Raw genomic sequence first — 3,259 nt, 5'->3', positions numbered from 1 at the left:
AAAACAATTCAAAATAAATTCAATAATGGGATTATAAAGGCATTTAAACCGAGTAATAAGGCTTTTCTAGGCATGAGTGACTATAAATGAACTTTTCTTGACAATGGATGGCTTTCGCTCCACGTTTCCCGAGGCAAACAATCAATTACAATCTGTTTTAATCAAAAAATGTAAAAAAAATTCAATAATGGGATTATAAAGGCATTTAAACCGAGTAATAAGGCTTTTCTAGGCATGAGTGACTATAAATGCTCTTTTCTTGACAATGGATGGCTTTCGCTCCACGTTTCCCGAGGCAAACAATCAATTACAATCTGTTTTAATCAAAAAATGTAAAAAAAAATTCAAAATAAATTCAATAATGGGATTATAAAGGCATTTAAACCGAGTAATAAGGCTTTTCTAGGCATGAGTGACTACAAATGAACTTTTCTTGACAATGGATGGCTTTCGCTCCACGTTTCTCGAGGCAAACAATCAATTACAATCTGTTTTAATCAAAAAATGTAAAAAAAAATTCAAAATAAATTCAATAATGGGATTATAAAGGCATTTAAACCGAGTAATAAGGCTTTTCTAGGCATGAGTGACTATAAATGATCTTTTCTTGACAATGGATGGCTTTCGCTCCACGTTTCCCGAGGCAAACAATCAATTACAATCTGTTTTAATCTAAAAATGTAAAAAAAAATTCAAAATAAATTCAATAATGGGATTATAAAGGCATTTAAACCGAGTAATAAGGCTTTTCTAGGCATGAGTGACTATAAATGAACTTTTCTTGACAATGGATGGCTTTCGCTCCACGTTTCCCGAGGCAAACAATCAATTACAATCTGTTTTAATCAAAAAATATAAAAAAAATTCAAAATAAATTCAATAATGGGATTATAAAGGCATTTAAATCGAGTAATAAGGCTTTTCTAGGCATGAGTGACTATAAATGAACTTTTCTTGACAATGGATGGCTTTCGCTCCACGTTTCCCGAGGCAAACAATCAATTACAATCTGTTTTAATCAAAAAATATAAAAAAAATTCAAAATAAATTCAATAATGGGATTATAAAGGCATTTAAACCGAGTAATAAGGCTTTTCTAGGCTTGAGTGACTATAAATGAACTTTTCTTGACAATGGATGGCTTTTGCTCCATGTTTCTAGAGGTCAACATTCAATTACAATATGTTTTAATCAAAAAATGTAAAAACAATTCAAAATAAATTCAATAATGGGATTATAAAGGCATTTAAACCGAGTAATAAGGCTTTTCTAGGCTTGAGTGACTATAAATGAACTTTTCTTGACAATGGATGGCTTTTGCTCCATGTTTCTAGAGGTCAACATTCAATTACAATATGTTTTAATCAAAAAATGTAAAAACAATTCAAAATAAATTCAATAATGGGATTATAAAGGCATTTAAACCGAGTAATAAGGCTTTTCTAGGCATGAGTGACTATAAATGAACTTTTCTTGACAATGGATGGCTTTTGCTCCACGTTTCCCGAGGCAAACATTCAATTACAATATGTTTTAATCAAAAAATGTAAAAACAATTCTAAATAAATTCAATAATGGGATTATAAAGGCATTTAAACCGAGTAATAAGGCTTTTCTAGGCATGAGTGACTATAAATGAACTTTTCTTGACAATGGATGGCTTTTGCTCCACGTTTCCCGAGGCAAACAATCAATTACAATCTGTTTTAATCAAAAAATGTAAAAACAATTCAAAATAAATTCAATAATGGGATTATAAAGGCATTTAAACCGAGTAATAAGGCTTTTCTAGGCTTGAGTGACTATAAATGAACTTTTCTTGACAATGGATGGCTTTTGCTCCATGTTTCTAGAGGTCAACATTCAATTACAATATGTTTTAATCAAAAAATGTAAAAACAATTCAAAATAAATTCAATAATGGGATTATAAAGGCATTTAAACCGAGTAATAAGGCTTTTCTAGGCATGAGTGACTATAAATGAACTTTTCTTGACAATGGATGGCTTTTGCTCCACGTTTCCCGAGGCAAACAATCAATTACAATCTGTTTTAATCAAAAAATGTAAAAAAAATTCAAAATAAATTCAATAATGGGATTATAAAGGCATTTAAACCGAGTAATAAGGCTTTTCTAGGCTTGAGTGACTATAAATGAACTTTTCTTGACAATGGATGGCTTTTGCTCCATGTTTCTAGAGGTAAACATTCAATTACAAAATGTTTTAATCAAAAAATGTAAAAAAAATTCAAAATAAATTCAATAATGGGATTATAAAGGCATTTAAACCGAGTAATAAGGCTTTTCTAGGCATGAGTGACTATAAATGATCTTTTCTTGACAATGGATGGCTTTCGCTCCACGTTTCCCGAGGCAAACAATCAATTACAATATGTTTTAATCAAAAAATGTAAAAAAAAATTCAAAATAAATTCAATAATGGGATTATAAAGGCATTTAAACCGAGTAATAAGGCTTTTCTAGGCATGAGTGACTATAAATGAACTTTTCTTGACAATGGATGGCTTTCGCTCCACGTTTCCCGAGGCAAACAATCAATTACAATCTGTTTTAATCAAAAAATGTAAAAAAAATTCAAAATAAATTCAATAATGGGATTATAAAGGCATTTAAACCGAGTAATGAGGCTTTTCTAGGCATGAGTGACTATAAATGAACTTTTCTTGACAATGGATGGCTTTCGCTCCACGTTTCCTGAGGTAAACAATCAATTATAATCTGTTTTAATCAAAAAATGTAAAAAAAATTCAAAATAAATTCAATAATGGGATTATAAAGGCATTTAAACCGAGTAATAAGGCTTTTCTTGGCATGAGTGACTATAAATGAACTTTTCTTGACAATGGATGGCTTTTGCTCCATGTTTCCCGAGGTAAGCAATCAATTACAATCTGTTTTAATAAAAAAATGCAAAAAAAATTCAAAATAAATTGAATTATGGGGTTATAAGGGCATTTAAACCGAGTAATAACGCTTTTCTAGGCATGAGTGACTATAAATGATCTTTTCTTGACAATGGATGGCTTTCGCTCCACGTTTCCCGAGGCAAACAATCAGTTACAATCTGTTTTAATCAAAAAATGTAAAAACAATTCAAAATAAATTCAATAATGGGATTATAAAGGCATTTAAACCGAGTAATAAGGCTTTTCTAGGCTTGATTGACTATAAATGAACTTTTCTTGACAATGGATGGCTTTTGCTCCATGTTTCTAGAGGTAAAGAATCTATTACAAT

The sequence above is a fragment of the Theobroma cacao genome, unplaced genomic scaffold (genome assembly GCF_053813885.1).
Source record: "Theobroma cacao isolate CCN51 unplaced genomic scaffold, ASM5381388v1 tig011, whole genome shotgun sequence".
NCBI classification, from domain to species: Eukaryota; Viridiplantae; Streptophyta; class Magnoliopsida; order Malvales; family Malvaceae; genus Theobroma; species Theobroma cacao.
This window is presented reverse-complemented; position numbering follows the sequence as displayed.